At 44.3% G+C, this 18,985-nt stretch overlaps 1 protein-coding gene across 3 annotated transcripts in view; it reads right to left on the reverse strand.

Annotated features, from left to right (window-relative positions):
• Positions 1–18,985, reverse strand: part of LOC124552426 — a 34,046-nt gene that overhangs the window by 6,401 nt on the left and 8,660 nt on the right. The window contains exon 1 of one of the 3 annotated variants that reach the window (XM_047126700.1): positions 16,284–16,306. The exons of the other annotated variants lie outside the window; for them this stretch is intronic. The gene's annotated coding sequence lies outside the window, so the exon portion shown is untranslated. Of the gene's footprint in view, positions 1–16,283; positions 16,307–18,985 lie in introns of those variants that run through there. 3 annotated transcript variants of the gene reach the window in all.

Raw genomic sequence — 18,985 nt, forward strand, 5'->3', positions numbered from 1 at the left:
GGAATGCATTATTATTGTTGAAGAAAGAAGAGTGAGAATAGTTTGTGACTTTAAATTAATTTTGTTATTCGTGTGGCTATGGTGAATTTTCGTTTTCCTCCTACAAAATAGGTATGTATGATGAAGTTTTATGTTACAATAACAGAAATAATGGCAAGATTGAAGTGCTGAAGAGAGTTGGTATAGATTGCTGTTCACAACAAAAGCATTTACCACCGTCGACAAAAGCAGCGTCAAGAAAGCTAACAGAACTGCAAATACAGGCCAGGCAGATTCGAAGAGGAGAGAAGAGAAACCTGGGGGATGAGGAGTATCAGTATGGAGGATTTTAAAACTGAGGTAAGCTTATTACATGTAGACGTATGAGGAGAAAATCTTTCAACCTGATTTTCTGTTTTACATTTTGTACGTTATTAGAAGCATTTTCTGAAAAGGTATATGCGCTAAAGCTATGAAATTATCGGGAACTGCTGGCAACGTGCTGCTGTTTCCCTGGAACTGAAAAATACGAGATCCTGAAATTAAATTCTGATTTTTAGATGATTGTATGCAGAAAAAAAGTTGATTGTGGATGTAGAAAATTAAAAACTCTGCTAATGACACAATTTGTACCATGAATTAACAATTGTAATTCAGTAGTCTTATAACCTTCTCAGGACATTACAATAAAATTTACAGATTTGCTGCGTGATTAGAATTTGAGTTACGGCTTTTTATAAAAATGGCAATAAAAAATAAAAATATCTAGCAAAATATGAATCCTGTATATTTTATATTCCCGTTAAAACACAGATCTTTTGCTTTACACATGCAAAATCTTGCATTTGTACATTAATAAATATTGCTGTAATGATTTTTTAAGTAAATGTTTACATTTTGGTTACATCCGCACTTAACGATTAAAATGGTTCAGATAGCTCAGAGCACTATGAGACTTGACATCTGAGGTCATCAGTCCACTAGAACTTAGAAGTACTTACACCAAACTAACCTAAGGACATCACATACTGTTGTGTACATAGTTCTACAGAGTCAGCGCGTACACAACTTTCCCACTAGAGCGCGCGCCGCTAAGCACAACAGCGCAGGCGCAGCGCTCGTCCGTCTCCGCACTACGAGATGGCGCTGCCTTAGAGACGGACCAAATTCTGCTTCCGCCGATCCGCGTACTAATATGTAACACAGCCAGTGAGATTGCTGCTAACGTAGAACCTTTTCTCCTCGCGGATCAAACTCGCGCAGTGATACACGAACGCGCGAGGTATTATAATGAGTGTACAGACCTCCGATTAGTCAGTCTGCATTTGTCTGCACCAGTCCGTACCAGTCTGCATTTGTCTGTACCAGTCTATAGTCAAGTTTCAGTCTGCGCCTAATAAGATTATCATATTCCTGTACATAGCCATGAAGAGAAATGTGTAGACACTTTGTCAAGTATCAGAGATATGTGAGAATAAAATTAACGTACCAATACCAAAGGAACTTCAGACTGTCAATTGTAAATAGCATCCAGAATCAAGTTACTTAAGGTTTATGCTTCTTATTATTTTAATAAATGTGTGTGAAAATTAATCAAGGTCTGCTTAAAGTTGGTCACCGTCAATCTGCTAATCTGAGCGTGCAAGTGGCATTTCTATCGTCTGACCTAACGGCAGAAGATAAACACGCCACGATAAGACCACGAGACATATTGCAGACACTCGCCTACTTCGTTAGACGAAAAGTCGAATAATCTGATGGTGTGTGTACCGAAAGTCTTTCAATACGCACACCACACATGCATCCATGCCTGAGGCACGATTCGAACCTGCGACTGAAGCTGACGCTCGGTTCCAGACTGAAGCGCCTAGAACCTCTCGGCCACCACGTCCGCCCACCTTAACGACTGAGAAATGCAGTGTACGTGTATAGTTGTCCGTGTTAACAGACAAGCAACACTGCATGAAAGAATCGCAGAAATCAGTATGATGAACGTATCCGTTCGGACAGTGCAGCGAAATCTGTCGCTGATGCGCTTTGGCAGCTATAGACCGACGCGAGTGCCCTTGCTAGCAGCATGCCTCCGAAAGAAGTGGGCTCGTGACTGGGTAACCGTTTCGTATTGTATCGAGTGGATGGAAGTGTACGACTATGGAGACAACCTCATGAATAAATGGACCCTGCATGTCAGCAGGGGACTGTTCAAGCTGGTGGAGGCTCTGTAAGGGTGCAGGTCTTTGGCACGTGACTATCGATTACCCAGCTGTACTACGATCTTTGCCCCTGTTGTGAGGGTAGCATTCATCTCACACTAGGTGAGGAGAGCCCTACGTCATAGTGACGTTGTAGAATTTTAGAACATATTTTTTGCTCGCGTATCATGTCGTTTTTGGAAACCCAGAATATACTTTGTAGGAATCAACATAGATTCCGGAAACAGGGATCGTGTGAGACCCAACTCGCTGTATTTGTTCATGAGACGCAGAAAATATTAGATAGAGGCTCCCAGGTAGATGCTATTTTCCTTGACTTCCGGAAGGCATTCGATACAGTTCCACACTGTCGCCTGATAAACAAAGTAAGAGCCTACGGAATATCAGACCAGTTGTGTGGCTGGATTGAAGAGTTTTTAGCAAACATAACACAGCATGTTGTTCTCAATGGAGAGACGTCTACAGACGTTAAGGTAACCTCTGGCGTGCCACAGGGGAGTGTGATGGGACCATTGCTTCTCACAATATATATAAACGACCTTGTAGATAGTATCGGAAGTTCCATGCGGCTTTTCGCGGATGATGCTGTAGTATACTGAGAAGTTGCAGCATTAGAAAATTTTAGCGAAATGCAGGAAGATCTGCAGCGGATAGGCACTTGGTGCAGGGAGTGGCAACTGACCCTTAACATAGATAAATACAATATATTGCGAATACATAGGAAGAAGGATCCTTTATCGTATGATTATATGATAGCGGAACAAACACTGGTAGCAGTTACTTGGGTAAAGTATCTGGGAGTATGCGTGCGGAACGATTTTAAGTGGAATGATCACATAAAATTAATTGTTAGTAAGGCGGGTACCAGATTGAGATTCATTGGGAGAGTCCTTAGAAAATTTAGTCCATCAACAAAGGAGGTAACTTACAAAACACTCGTTCGACCTATACTTGAGTATTGCTCATCAGTGTGGGATCCGTGCCAGATCGTGTTGACGGAGGATATAGAGAAGTTCCAAAGAAGAGCGGCGCGTTTCGTTACAGGGTTATTTGGTAACCGTGATAGCTTTACGGAGATGTTTAGCAAACTCAAGTGGCAGACTCTGCAAGAGAGGCGCTCTGCATCGCGGCATAGCTTGCTCGCCAGGTTTAGAGAGGGTGCGTTTCTGGATGAGGTATCGAATACATTGCTTCCCCCTACTTATACGTCCCCAGGAGATCGCGAATATAAAGTTAGAGAGATTCGAGCGCGCACGGAGGCTTTCAGACAGTCGTTCTTCCCGCGAACCATACGCGACTGGAACAGAAAAGGGAGGTAATGACAGTGGCACGTAAAGTGCCCTCCGCCACACGCCGTTGGGTGGCTTGCGGAGTATAAATGTAGATGTAGATGTAGATCATGAGTTTCACGAGTTTTCCTATCGACTGTTGTGTGCATTCTGTACATATCGACTGCTGTGTGCGTCTTGAATCTGCATTGTCATTTGTTTATGTGCTTACATTGTCGTCTTGTCCGGTGTTGCTAGCTTGTACTTCGTTCTAAACATGCGTTCTAACGGAGATGAGAGAACTTTCGAGCAGATCCATGAAGATAGTCTGAAAGATTTCACTATCTTTCTTAGTTGATTTAGAACACGAAGGCAAAATTAAATGGAACTAGATGGTTTTATGTTTCTAGCAACATTCGGAATTATGTTCAGAACCACTTCGGTTTCTCCCCACATGAATTATGTACAATTCATTGGATTTTATAAAAACACGAAACAATTTAATTTCTTCCTATTTCACGTTTTTATCCACATGATTGATTCAATATTAAACGGATTGAAAACACGACTACACACTTTTTTAACTTTCATTATGGTTATGATTCCTTCATTTAGATATTCGTTACGTTCACGAAACACACAATAACATCCCACATTCTTTGGATTGCAGCTTAATAATTAATTACTTCAATTTTGTGTCCACAGAACTTACGCGCGATTCATCGGATTTAAAAAGAATGAGAAGCTTTTTTTTATTTCGTTATGGTTCCTTCGCTCAGACATTAATTATGCTCATGAAATACATAATTACATCGCAAATTGTTGGAATTACATTTAACAATTCATTCAGCTGGGATGAGCTTATCACACAACTCCTGCCACTTCGTTTGTACACATGTATTTACATTTCTAAATCTACATCTGCATCCATACTCCAGAAGCCACCTGACGGTGTGTGGCGGAGGGTACCTTGAGTACCTCTATCGGTTCTCCCTTTTATTCCAGTCTCGTATTGTTCGTGGAAACAAGGATTGTCGCTATGCCTCTGTGTGGGTTCTAATCTCTCTGATTTTATCCTCATGGTCTCTTCGCGAGATATACGTAGGAGGGAGCAATACACTCCTGGAAATGGAAAAAAGAACACATTGACACCGGTGTGTCAGACCCACCATACTTGCTCCGGACACTGCGAGAGGGCTGTACAAGCAATGATCACACGCACGGCACAGCGGACACACCAGGAACCGCGGTGTTGGCCGTCGAATGGCGCTAGCTGCGCAGCATTTGTGCACCGCCGTCGTCAGTGTCAGCCAGTTTGCCGTGGCATACGGAGCTCCATCGCAGTCTTTAACACTGGTAGCATGCCGCGACAGCGTGGACGTGAACCGTATGTGCAGTTGACGGACTTTGAGCGAGGGCGTATAGTGGGCATGCGGGAGGCCGGGTGGACGTACCGCCGAATTGCTCAACACGTGGGGCGTGAGGTCTCCACAGTACATCGATGTCGTCGCCAGTGGTCGGCGGAAGGTGCACGTGCCCGTCGACCTGGGACCGGACCGCAGCGACGCACGGATGCGCGCCAAGACCGTAGGATCCTACGCAGTGCCGTAGGGGACCGCACCGCCACTTCCCAGCAAATTAGGGACACTGTTGCTCCTGGGGTATCGGCGAGGACCATTCGCAACCGTCTCCATGAAGCTGGGCTACGGTCCTGCACACCGTTAGGCCGTCTTCCGCTCACGCCCCAACATCGTGCAGCCCGCCTCCAGTGGTGTCGCGACAGGCGTGAATGGAGGGACGAATGGAGACGTGTCGTCTTCAGCGATGAGAGTCGCTTCTGCCTTGGTGCCAATGATGGTCGTATGTGTGTTTGGCGCCGTGCAGGTGAGCGCCACAATCAGGACTGCATACGACCGAGGCACACAGGGCCAACACCCGGCATCATGGTGTGGGGAGCGATCTCCTACACTGGCCGTACACCACTGGTGATCGTCGAGGGGACACTGAATAGTGCACAGTACATCCAAACCGTCATCGAACCCATCGTTCTACCATTCCTAGACCGGCAAGGGATCTTGCTGTTCCAACAGAACAATGCACGTCCGTATGTATCCCATGCCACCCAACGTGCTCTAGAAGGTGTAAGTCAACTACCCTGGCCAGCAAGATCTCCGGATCTGTCCCCCATTGAGCATGTTTGGGACTGGATGAAGCGTCGTCTCACGCGGTCTGCACGTCCAGCACGAACGCTGGTCCAACTGAGGCGCCAGGTGGAAATGGCATGGCAAGCCGTTCCACAGGACTACATCCAGCATCTTTACGATCGTCTCCATGGGAGAATAGCAGCCTGCATTGTTGCGAAAGGTGGATATACACTGTACTAGTGCTGACATTGTGCATGCTCTGTTGCCTGTGCCTATGTGCCTGTGGTTCTGTCAGTGTGATCATGTGATGTATCTGACCCCAGATGGGTCTGAGCACTATGGGACTCAACTGCTGAGGTCATTAGTCCCCTAGAACTTAGAACTAGTTAAACCTAACTAACCTAAGGACATCACAAACACCCATGCCCGAGGCAGGATTCGAACCTGCGACCGTAGTGGTCTTGCGGTTCCAGACTGCAGCGCCTTTAACCGCACGGCCACTTCGGCCGGCTATATCTGACCCCAGGAATGTGTCCATAAAGTTTCCCCTTCCTGGGACAATGAATTCACGGTGTTCTTATTTCAATTTCCAGGAGTGTATATTGCTTGACTCCTCGGTGAAGGTATATTGTCGAAACTTTAACAAAAGCCCGTACCGAGCTACTGAGCGTCTCTCCTGCAGAGTCTTCCACTGGAGTTTATCTATCATCTCCGTAACGCTTTCGCGATTACTAAATGATCCTGTAACGAAGCGCGCTACTCTCCATTGGATCTTCTCTATCTCTTCTATCAACCACATCTGGCACGGATCCCACACTGCTGAGCAGTATTCAACCAGTGGACGAACAAGCGTACTGTAACCTACTTCCTTTCTTTTCGGATTGCATTTTCTTAGGATTCTTCCAATGAATCTCAGTCTGGCATCTGCTTTACCGACGATCAACTTTATATGATCATTCCATTTTAAATCACTCCTAATGCGTACTCCCAGATAATTTATGGAATTAACTGCTTCCAGTTGCTGACCTGCTATATTGTAGCTAAATGATAAGAGATCTTTCTTTCTATGTATTCGCAGCACATTACACTTGTCTACAATGAGATTCAATTGCCATTCCCTGCACCATGCGTCAATTCGCTGCAGATCCTCCTGCATTTCAGTACAATTTTCCATTGTTACAACCTCTCGATACACCACAGCATCATCTGCAAAAAGCCTCAGTGAACTTCCGATATCATCCACAAGGTCATTTATGTATATTGTGAATAGCAACGGTCCTATGACGCTCCCCTGCGGCACACCTGAAATCACTATTACTTCGGAAGACTTCTCTCCATTGAGAACGACATGCAGCGTTCTGTTATCTAGGAACTCTTCAATCCGAACCGATTCCTCGACAGGAAAACACGCCTGATACATTCTTTACGACACTGGTGACGGCATGTGCGTCACATGACAGGATTATGTTGTCGACCCACCTAACTTGCACACTTGGCGAATGGGTAAAAAGATTCTTCTACCTTGCCCTATTTAGGTTTTCTTGTGGATGTGATAATCACTCCCAAATAAGTGATGAAAACATAAGAGTTTGTCACATAAACTGCATCAAATGAATGCAACAGTTTCACAGTCGCACAGTTTTCCCTGTGCTCTGTCAAACATATGTATTGTACGTTTCCAAATGTTTCCGTGCGTAGACCGACAAATTCTGTATATGTCCAAGCAAATCTGAATATGTCCTGGAATTTTGGAGAGCGAAGTTGATTATGTGTGAGTGCCTGAACTTTGATAATTATCTGAAAATAAAAAATTAAACTTTTCACTAGAGAGAAGATTTGAACCAAGGACCTATCGCTCCGTAGCTGCTCACGCTAACCACGGGACCACGGCGCTCGTAAGCTAACACGCTCCTTGGTGTTGCCTACCTTGCGCATGGACTACTCAGTTTGTATATTTTGGTTATTTTTTTTTTAGTATTTCCATACAACTTCTTCCTGTTTTCTCGATTGATCTGTGTTCAGTTTTTCAAGGCCTATCCCTGTGCCAACTTATAACTAAATCTGAGGGGGGTGCGATGGGGAGGTTCCCTTGTGAGTCTCGTGGACGAATAGCGCGAGCTGGGTTTGACACGACCGTCTTTTTCGAAACCCTTGACGGTATCGGTGCAACTGCACAGTCGATATACGTACTCATTTAGTCGATTTAGGTTATTTACGTCACGATGACGTAGCGTTACGTCATTATGACGTAGGGTTCTCCTCACCTAGCGTGAGATGAATGCTACCCCGGTTCTGATATGGCGGTTGTTTCGGCGGACGGAGAGTTGGAGCCGGACTCGCTACGAGGTGGAAGGACGTGGTCGTGGGGACGAATGAGGAAAACACGCGGGCTCGGACAGCAGCGGCGCGGCCTGTCTGCCTTACACTGACGGTCGCGAGTTTGTGGAGGACCTGCCTGAAGCCAACTCCGGGCGTCACTCGTCGCACTGTTTCGGTGCCTATTTTCTCGGAGAGGCCCATCCCTCGAGACCATCTCCAACAACTCTCTCCATCGAAGGTGTGAGTGGTTTTGGTGCCTCCGTTTCGCTTAACCATTTGCGTTCCAGCGAGTGTACTTGTTTGCTAGTGTTGCTGAAGTAAGAGCAGCCGGCAAGGTGGGGAAAGCGTTTGACTCGGTGCCCCACTGCTGACTGCTAACTAAAGTACGAGCATATGGGATTGGTTCCCAAGTATGTGAGTGGCTCGAAGACTTCTTAAGTAATAGAAAAAATGGTTGGCTCTGAGCACTTTGGGACTTAACATCTATGGTCATCAGTCCCCTAGAACTTAGAACTACTTAAACCTAACTAACCTAAGGACAGCACACAACACCCAGTCATCACGAGGCAGAGAAAATCCCTGACCCCGCTGGGAATCGAACCCGGGGGAACCTGGGCTTACGTAATAGAACCCAGTACGTTGTCCTCGATGGTGAGTGTTTATCAGAAGTGAGGGTATAACCTGGAGTGCCCCAGGGAAGTGTGGTAGGTCCGCTGCTGTTTTCTATCAACATAAATGATCTTTTGGATAGGGTGGATAGCTATGTGCGGCTGTTTGCTGATGATGCTGTGGTGTACGGGAAGGTGTCGTCGCTGAGTGACTGTAGGAGGATACAAGATGACTTGGACAGGATTTGTGATTGGCGTAAAGAATGGCAGCTAATTCTAAATATAGATAAATGTAAATTAATGCAGATGAATAGGAAAAAGAATCCCGTAATGTTTGAATACTCCATTAGTAGTGTAGCGCTTGACACAGTCACGTCGATTAAATATTTGGGCGTAACATTGCAGAGCGATATGAAGTGGGACAAGCATGTATTGGCAGTTGTGGGGAAGGCGGATAGTCGTCTTCGCTTCATTGGCAAAATTTTGGGAAGATGTGGTTCATCTGCAAAGGAGACCGCTTATAAAACACTAATACGACGTATTCTTGAGTACCGCTCGAGCGTTTGGGATCCCTATCAGGTCATATTGAGGGAGGACATAGAAGCAATTCAGTGGCGGGCTGCTAGAATTGTTACTGGTAGGTTTGATCATAACGCGAGTGTTACGGAAATGCTTCAGGAACACGGGTGGGAGTCTCTAGAGGAAAGGAGGCGTTGTTTTCGTGAATCGCTACTGAGGAAATTTACAGAACCAGCATCTGAGGCTGACTGCAGTACAATTTTACTGCCGCCAACTTACATTTCGCGGAAAGACCACAAAGATAAGATAAGAGAGATTAGGGCTCGTACAGAGGTATATAGGCAGTCATTTTTCCCTCGCTCTATTTGGGAGTGGAACAGGGAGAGAAGATGCTAGTTGTGGTACGAGGTACCCTCCGCCACGCGCCGTATGGTGGATTGCGGAGTATGTATGTAGAAGTAGAAGGTGTGTGACCACATGGAGACCAGCAGTCACTACCTCATTTAAAATATCAGTGATCCCAAAAGATGTAGTAACTGTAAAGTGGTCAAGATAGTAGGTCATAGTAATTTTCTGGATGTCAAGCTTACACAATTGATAGCTACATCGCGGACCTATGCAACGAAAGTGCACAACCTGGTATCTTTGTGAAGTTGTGCATTTGAATAACATGATGTTGTCTTGAAATTATTTCCATTTCATGTTTCTACACATTGTCAGCCTTAAATCATATATATGTTGTTGTGTACATAGTTCCGCGTAGGCAGCGCGTACACAACTTTCCCACTAGAGCGCGCCCCGCTAAGCACAACAGCGCAGGCGCAGCGCTCGTCTGTCTCTGCACTAGATGGCGCTTAGAGACGGACCAAATTCTGCTTCCGCCGATCCGCGGATTAATATGTAACGCAGCCAATGACATTGCTGCTAACGTAGAACCTTTTCTCCTCGCGGATCACACTCGCGCAGTGATACCTGAATGCGCGAGGTATTATAACGAGTGTACAGACCTCCGATTAGTCAGTCTGCATCAGTCTGTACGAGTCTGCATTAGTCTGTACCAGTCTATAGTCAAGTTTCAGTCTGCGCCTAATAAGATTACCATATTCCTGTACATAGCCATGAAGAGAAATGTATAGATACTTTGTCAAGTATCAGAGATATGTGAGAATAAGATTAACGTACCAAGACCAAAGGAACTTCAGATTGTCAATTGTAAATAGCCTCCAGAATCAAGTTATGTTTATTCTTGTTATTATTTTAATAAATGTGTGTGAAAATTAATCAAGTTCTGTTTAAAGTTGGTCACCGTCAATCTGCTACTCTAAGCATGCAAGTGGCGTTTCTATCGTCTGACCTAACGGCAGAAGATAAACACGCCACGATAAGACCACGAGACATATTGCTGACACTCGCCTACTTCGTTACAGCGACAAGTCAAATAATCTGATGGTGTGTGACTGCTAAAAGGAATTCCTAAACTTCGATTACACGATAAATTAGCCAAACCTAAATGCCTTAAATACAACTAAATATCTGGGAATTACAATGACAAACAACTTAAACTGTAAGGAACACATAGAAAATGTTGGGGGAAGGCTAAGGAAATCCTGCGTTTAATTCGCATCTACTAAAGAGACTGCTTATGCTGTACTTATCCGTCGTCTTTTAGAGTACTGCTGCGCGGTGTGGGATCCTTACCAGGTAGGACTGACGGAATACATCGATGAAGTACAAAGAAGGGCAGCACGTTTTGTATTATTCCGAAGTAGGGGAGAGAGTGTTACTGACATGATGCAGGATTTAGCGTAGACATCACTGAAACAAAGGCGTATATCGTAACGGCGTAATCTTTTCACGGAATTTCAATCACCAACTCTCTCCTCCAAATGCGAAAATATTTGGTTGACGCCGAACTACGGAGGGAGAAATGACCACCATAATAAAGTAATGAAATCAGAGCTCCCACGGAAAGATATAGGTATCCGTTTTCTCCGCGTTCCGTACGAGATTGCTTTAACAGAGAATTTTTGTGAAGGTGGTTCGATGAATCCTTCGCCAGGCACTTAAATTTGATTTGCTGAGTATCCATGTAGATGCCGATACTTAAGTAATGACTTCTATTAACATGGGTTCTGTGTTTGAATCCAGTTTCTTAGATTTCCACAAGGCTTTTTACATCGTTCCTCACTATGGACTTCTAATGAAATTGCGTGCCTGCCGGGTATCGTCTCGGTTATGTGACTAGATTCGTGATTTCCTACCTGAGAGGTTACCGCGCAAATGAGGTGGCAGTCATTAAAACAATGCAGTTTTTCGTTGCGGCAGTATATCCTCAAGAAATTTCAATCACCGACTTGCTCCTTCGAATGATAAAATATCCTATTGGCGTCTGTCTGCATAGGGGGAATGGTCATGATAAAATAAGAGACATGACAGCTCGTACGCAAAGCTGTAAGAGTTTGTGTGGTGTCACCGCCAGACACCACACTTGCTAGGTGGTAGCTTTTAAATCGGTCGCGGTCTGGTAATATAAGCCGGTCCAGCGTGTCGCCACTGTCAGTTATAGCAGACCGAGCGCAACCCCACGGCAGGTCTAGAGAGACGTACTAGCACTCGCCCCAGTTGTACAGACGACTTTTCCAGAAGGGGATCACTGACAATTACGCTCTCAATTGCCGAGACTATAGTCAGCATAGCCTTCAGCTACATTTGCTACGACCTAGCAAGGCGCCGTATTCAATTGATATTGAGATTCTATTAATGTATCATCAAGAGCGATGTTCTACAAATGTGGATTAAAGTTAAGTATTCCAGAAGCTACGTACTTTTCTTTATAGCATTCATTACGTATCCTGTTTCAGACCTCACGCCAGCCTGCGTGAGTTTAAGCGCGTACCTTTCGGCTTCCTCTCATTGTGTCTAGGCTGTCTTGTCTAGACACAACAGTTTGTTTTTCCTTTAAGATAGAGAAATTGATTGAAGGTGGTAAATGAACGTAAATGTCGTGTGACTAGGTCCTCCCGTCCGATAAACCGTTCGCCAGGTGCAAGTCTTTCGATTTGACGCCACTATGGCGATTTGCGCGTCGATGGGGATGAAATGAAGATGATTAGGACAACACAACACCCAGTCCCTGAGCGGAGAAAAATCTCCGGCGCAGCCGGGAATCGAACCCGGGCCCTTAGGATTTACATTCTGTCGCGTTGACCACTTTTTTTATCTCATTTTGTTCGTTATGGTTCGTTGCAATTGTTCGTGGCGGACGTCCCCTGACGCCCATTGAAGTTCGTTATTGATCCATTTACTCAGTCTTTTTTTTTTTTTTACAGAGGGCAGCTAACCCTCTGACCGAACACGCTGAGCTACCGTACCGGTAAACCACTCAGCTACCGGGGACTGACGTTGAATGTGGTTTGATTACCACTTTGCCAGGCACTTAATTGTGGTTTGGGGGGTAATCACGTAGATGTAGGTGGAGAAAAAAGAATATTCCGTGCGATCTCTGATTTCTCTCATTACGGTGGTCATCTCCCCCCTTTTAAATGGGAGTCAAGAAAAGATATTAGCATTCGTAGGAGAAACTTCATGATCAACATTTCATGAAAAAATATGGTCGTATTGAACAACGACTGCGTCTTAATGATTGCCACCCAAACTCGTCTATCATATCTGCGCCCCCCTCTCTCCGCTATTTCGCTATAGTAAAACACGAGCTAGCCTTCCAAGTTTTTTCGACATGCTGCGTCAGTCCTATCTGATGTAGATCCCACACCGCACAGCAATACTGCAGGAGAGAACGAACATGCCTAGTCTCTTCAGTGGATCTGCCGCCTCTTCTGAGGACTGCGCCAACAAAACGCAGCGTTTGGTTTGCCCCTCGCATATCATTTTCTTTGTCATAATTTCAATTAACGTTGTTCGCAATCATAATCCCAAAGTACGGTATTTAGTTCAAATGACAACCTTTAAATTACTGTGAGTCATCATGTAACAAAAAAATTTAGCTGACTTTTTTGTACTATTCATGCAATTTTTAATGCTTAGCATTAACTGCCAATTTTCACACGACGCAGATATCCTATGCAAGTAATTTCGTAATTCATTTAGATCTTCCGATGGCGTTACTAGACACGTGACTACATCATTCGGAAACAATGCAAGAACGCCCCACGGATTGTTTGCCAAATCGTTTATGTAGATCAGGAACACATCATTCGATGAATCTGCGTCACTTACTATAGAATGTGTGATGTTTCTGACAGGAAATCAGGAATTCAGTCGCACAACTGAGACAATAATACGCGGACTTTGATTAGAAACCGCTTATGAGCAGGGTTGTTAAAAGCCTTTTGGTAATCTAGAAATATACGGGGTGTAACAGGGTGTTACAAAAAGGTAGCCGGCCGAAGTGGCCGTGCGGTTAAAGGCGCTACAGTCTGGAACCGCAAGACCGCTACGGTCGCAGGTTCGAATCCTGCCTCGGGCATGTATGTTTGTGATGTCCTTAGGTTAGTTAGGTTTAACTAGCTCTAAGTTCTAGGGGACTAATGACCTCAGCAGTTGAGTCCCATAGTGCTCAGAGCCATTTGAACCATTTGAACAAAAAGGTACGGCCAAACTTTCAGGAAACATTCCTCACACAAAAATAAAGAAAAGATGTTATGTGTACATGGGTCCTGAAACGCTTAATTTCCATGTTAGAGCTCATTTTAGTTTCGTCAGTATGTACTGTACTTCCTTGATTCACCGCCATAATTACATACTGGATACTTTACCTGTGCTACTAGAACATGTGCCTTTACAAGTAAGACACAACATGTGGTTCATGCACGATGGAGCTCCTGCACATTTCAGTCCAAGTGTTCGTACGCTTCTCAACAGATTCGGTCACCGATGGATTGGTAGAGGCGGACCAATTCCATGGCCTCCACGCTCTCCTGACCTCAACCCTCTTGACTTTCATTTGTGGCGGCATTTGAAAGCTCTTGTCTACGCAACCCCGGTACCAAATGCAGAGACTCTTCGTGCTCGTATTGTGGACGGCTGTGATACAATACGCCATTCTCCAGGGCTGCATCAGCGCATCAGGGATTCCATGCGACGGAGGGTGGATGCATGTATCCTCGCAAACGGAGGACATTTTGAACATTTCCTGTTACAAAGTATTTGAAATCACGCTAGTACGTTCTGTTGCTGTGTGTTTCCATTCCATGATTAATGTGATTTGAAGAGAAGTAATAAAATGAGCTCTAACATGGAAAGTAAGCGTTTCCGGACACATGTCCACATAACATATTTTCTTTCTTTGTGTGTGAGGAATGTTTCCTGAAAGTTTGGCCGTACCCTTTTGTAACACCCTGTAGAGTCAACTTAATTTAACATCCTGTGTCGAGAGCATGATGTGTAGATGACACTATGCTACTACTAGGCGCTCCTAACGGCGACATACGACAGGTACGTGCAACCGGAACCATACTTCATCCCAATTTGAAATTCGTAATAGAACATGAACACGATTAATCGATCAACTTCCTAGACCTAACAATGCAAAATAAACATTAACAGTAGACATTACTTTTAAATTTACAGAAATCCTACGACCTCAGGTAACATTGTTAAAGCAAATACTGTTATCCAAAAACACACAAGCACGCTTATTGTCACACAATGATTAACCGATTGCAAAACCTACCATTACAACAACCAACTATACAGAAAAAAACTTGAAAGCCTCAACCACATAGCTCAACAGAACAATTTTAATCCCAATATAGTCAGTACAGTAAAAGTTGTTGAGCAAAATCTGCTGTTGTTTCGACTTTTGATAGTTCAGCCCCCATAATTTCTGTTAGTCGCAGTATTTTTGAGGCACGTAGGTATGTCCGCCACCGGTAGCTTATTGGTCAGCGCGACAGAATGTCAATCTTATGGGCCCGGGTTCGATTCCCATCTGTACCGGAGATTTTCTCCGTCCAGGGACTGGGTGTTGGGTTGTCCTAATCATCATTATTTCATCCCCATCGACGCGCAAGTCGCCGAAGTGGCGTCAAATCTAAAGACTTGCACCCGGCGAACGGTCCACCCGACGCGAGGCCATAGTCTACCGACATTTACATTTATTTATGTGTAGGCAGAGATGTGGAAATATAAAAATCCTACACGTGCCCGAATTCATGCTGTCATAAAATTAACTCGAGAAACACCAACAAATCGGAAGATCCCCTATGTACCACGAACATACATACAAATATATCAGAGGAGCTAAATTCATTATTAAAAAAGTACTGCAGTAAGATTTACATACCGTACCGTACACAATATAAAAATACAAATCCATTCCACTAAAACAAAATCAACAATGTACACGAACGCATTTATAAAATCAATTGTAATGACTGTGAAACATTATGTATAGGCCAAACAGAACGATATTTCCTGATCGGATATCCAGAAAATATCACAAAGCGCAAGACAAATCGCTCTACAATTTTCTGCCACGTGGAAAGAGAAAACAATAACGTGAACCAGTTCGTCCACGCATTTAAATTCGTATATATAATACCTAAACGTGCAATAATGATCCTTTTAGAAGAAGTGAAAAATAGACACACACACACACACACACACACACACACAAAGCCACATACATACGCACACACGAACATACTAAGCCAAATCCTAAACGAACAAACAAAACTTAGGCATAAATTTTATTGCAAATTTTTCGAAATTTTAGAACACAGTTATAGATAACATGACAAGCAAAGACTACTCACACAGATCTATATGAAGAATCTGTAGCCAAAGCACAATTCCATACCTGAAAACGATAAATATGTGACGATACAACGTCCCTGACTCATGTCAAGTAAAGCTGTCAGATTGATAGAAAACGAGAAGTTAAATAAAAATTAAGTAACAACATCTACTATTGAGAATATATAAAACTCAGTCTGTGCTACAAATGCAATACTCAGAATGTTTGACAACTACAACGCCAAAGATCAGGTAGGGAAGTAAGTATTCGACACATTGTTACAAACCAGTAAGATGTATAACGTAAAAATTGTATAAGTTAATAGCACTGTATAACTGCAAATCACAGGAAATCGGCCTTGCAGCCGAAAAATGCTTATTGCGTAAAAGCACAACTCTTGAATCAAGCCTCAAAAAATAGCAGCGTTCTGGTATACACATACACAAAACGTTTGCTGCGCAGTCTGGGATCCTTACCAGACAGGATTAACGGAGTACACCGAGAAAGTTCGTAGAAGAGCAGCACGTTTCGTATTATCCCGAAATAGGGGAGAGAGAGTCTCGGACATAAAACACAAGTTGGGGTGCACATATTTAAAAAAAAGGCGTTTATCGCTGCGGCGGAATCTTTTCACGAAGTTCAATCACCGGCTTTCTCCGCCTAATGCGATAATATTCTGTTGACGCCGACCTACATAGGGAGAAATGATAATCATAATAAAATAAGAGAAATCAGAACTCGCACGGAAAGATATAGATGTGCGTTTTTTTTCCGCGCGATGTTCAGGAATGGAATAATGGCTCTGAGCACTATGGGACTTAACATCTGAGGTCATCAGTCCCCTAGAACTTAGAACTACTTAAACCTAACTAACCTAAGGACATCACACAACACCCAGTCATCACGAGGCAGAGAAAATCCCTGACCCCGCCGGGAATCGAACCCGGCAGGAATGGAATAATACAGAACAATTGTGAAGCTGGTACGATGAACCCTCTGCCAGGCACTTAGGTGTGATTTGCAGAGTATCCATGTAGATATAGATATAGAAACCTTGTGAATAAGAAGCCAGTGGTATTCCTCAATTACGATATTTTCCATATCCGTCCAGGTTATGACACAACAGACCGTTTGCTTCGAGGCATTCCAGAAATTATAACACTACTTTCCTCCACATATTTTGGATTGCGTATATTCGCAGTTGTTTTCTCTTTTATTGCATTAGTTCACGCTAGGCTGTGCATATGCTAGGAATACAGTGAGTCAATTCTTATGGCGATAAATAATTCCTGGACTGGGAAAAGAAATTCCAGACAATTGCAAGTTGGAATATCATGTGGGAAAAATGAACACTTAAATCTTTCCCTGAAATCTCGCATTTCTCGTACATAATTACGATGGTCGTTTTTCCCTATTTACGTGGATGTCAACAAAGTATTTTGGCACTTCCTAGCAGATTGAAACTGTAATGCCGGACCGAGATTCGAACTCGGGACCTTTGCCTTTCATGGGCAAGTGCCCTACCATCCTACCTACACAAGCACGATTCACGACCTGTCTTCATAGCTTTAATTCCGCCAGCACCTCCTCTCCTACCTGTGGCTAAGCAATATCCTTTCTTCCAGCAGTGCTAGTTCTGCAAAGTTCGCAGGAGAGCTTCTGTGAAGTTTGGAAGATCGGAGACGAGGTACTGGCAGAAGTAAAGCTGTGAGGACGGGGCGTGAGTCGTGCTTGGGTCGCTCACATGGTAGAGCACTTTGCTGCGAAAGGCGAAGGTCCCGAGTTCGAGTCTCGGCCCGGCACACAATTTTAGTCTGCCAGGAAGTCTCATATCAGCGCACACTCCACTGCAGAGTGAAAATTTCATTCTGGAAGTATTTCGGGATCCGGAGGAGAAAGCTGGTGTTTAGCACGTCGCTGAACAATCTCGCCACACAGAAAAACGCCGTTGCTTTAATGGTCGGCACTCCGGCATTACTGCGGTCTATAGACAACAGCCGTAGCTTTTATTGGTTCGTAATGGCACACTGCACTCTGCCGCACCGAGATACCGTGTAAGTTCATCCTGTGGCTGACTGAAGCGTATGACTAATCTGTCTCCCTAGACCCCACCAACGCGATGTGACGTGTTTCGCTGGCGCAGCACGCACAAGCAGAAATAGCTCGGAGACCTTGGAAGCGGTTGCACTTGGTGCGTCAGCTGTGGCTTGGCAGAAACCGCTGCTAGCGGCTCCAGTGCTGACAAGCGCTGGCACATTCTTCACCAGCGAAACTTGTTGGTATCGCACGGAACTTGTACAGCACGGTCCAAATGCGACACTAAATATGTTATATTTTGACTAAAGTTCAGTCTTGATCACAACATTTATGTTTCAATGATATAGGTAACCGGTTTCGGTTATTTTTACATAACCACCATCAGACCCATGGCTCCCTTAGGATGGTAGGTGGAGCTCTCCTCAGCTGCTACGAAGTTAATGGTGTGATCAAGACTGAACTTTAGTCAAAATATAATAATCTACTGATCACTGTATTCCAAAAATGTTTACCAAAATTGTACTAAATATGTTGTCGGTAGATTTCTGCGTGGATAGGAGAAATGCTACCCGCATAGCAATCCGAAAGTCTCGTTATCATTTGCACATGTTTCTTGTGCTCTTCTGCGAATACTGAGATGCTGTAAGCAATTTAAGTAACTCCTTCGGCAACCCGTAGGTTTGGCAGTACTGAAGCACTTGGCTGAATGTTCTGTTACTTCTACATCTACATCTACATTTATACTCTGCAAGCCACCCAACGGTGTGTGGCGGAGGGCACTTTACGTGCCACTGTCATTACCTCCCTTTCCTGTTACAGTCACGTATGGTTCGCGGGAAGAACAAGTGCCGGAAAGCCTCCGTGCGTGCTCGAATCTCTCTAATTCTACACTCGTGATCTCCTCGGGGGGTATGAGTAGGGGGAAGCAATATATTCGATACCTCATCCAGAAACGCTCACTCGAGAAACCTGGACAGCAAGCTACACCGTGATGCAGAGTCTGCCATTTGAGTTTGTTAGACATATCCGTAACGCTATCACGCTTACCAAATAACCCTGTGACGAAACACGCCGCTCTTCTTTGGATCTTCTCCATCTCCTCTGTCAACGCGACCTGGTACGGATCCCACACTGATGAGCA

The sequence above is a fragment of the Schistocerca americana genome, chromosome 10 (assembly GCF_021461395.2).
Source record: "Schistocerca americana isolate TAMUIC-IGC-003095 chromosome 10, iqSchAmer2.1, whole genome shotgun sequence".
NCBI classification, from domain to species: Eukaryota; Metazoa; Arthropoda; class Insecta; order Orthoptera; family Acrididae; genus Schistocerca; species Schistocerca americana.